This window comes from Rhinopithecus bieti, unplaced genomic scaffold, assembly GCF_001698545.2.
Source record: "Rhinopithecus bieti isolate Rb0 unplaced genomic scaffold, ASM169854v2 scaffold_52883, whole genome shotgun sequence".
NCBI lineage: Eukaryota > Metazoa > Chordata > Mammalia > Primates > Cercopithecidae > Rhinopithecus > Rhinopithecus bieti.
In genome coordinates, this window is record NW_016820884.1 from 468,792 (window position 1) to 469,199 (window position 408).

The following is a 408-nucleotide window of genomic DNA, read 5'->3' on the forward strand; positions in this document are numbered from 1 at the left end:
TGCGGTGAAAAGCGGAGGGAGGCAGGCCATGGGAACCACTCCTCTTGCCCTGCTGAGGGTGTCTGGGTGGATGAGGGCCACCACGGACCCAGGGCAGGATGGCTGCAGTGGGGGAGGAGACCGCCGGGGCAGCAGTGACAGCCAAGTGTAGCCAGCGAGAGAGAAAAGACCAGTGTTTACTGGCTTGCGGGGAGGCAGCTATCACCAGGGCTACAAGACTCTGTGAAGAAACACGTGCACTTCCAAGTTTGTGGTAAAATGAAAGACACTTGGCAGCTGGGCAGGACTTTTGTGGGGTTTTTTTTTTTGAGGAGTCTCACTCTGTTGCCAGGCTGGAGTGCAGTGGTGCCATCTTGGCTCACTGCAACCTCCGCCTTCCGGGTTCAAGCAATTCTCCTGCCTCAGCCT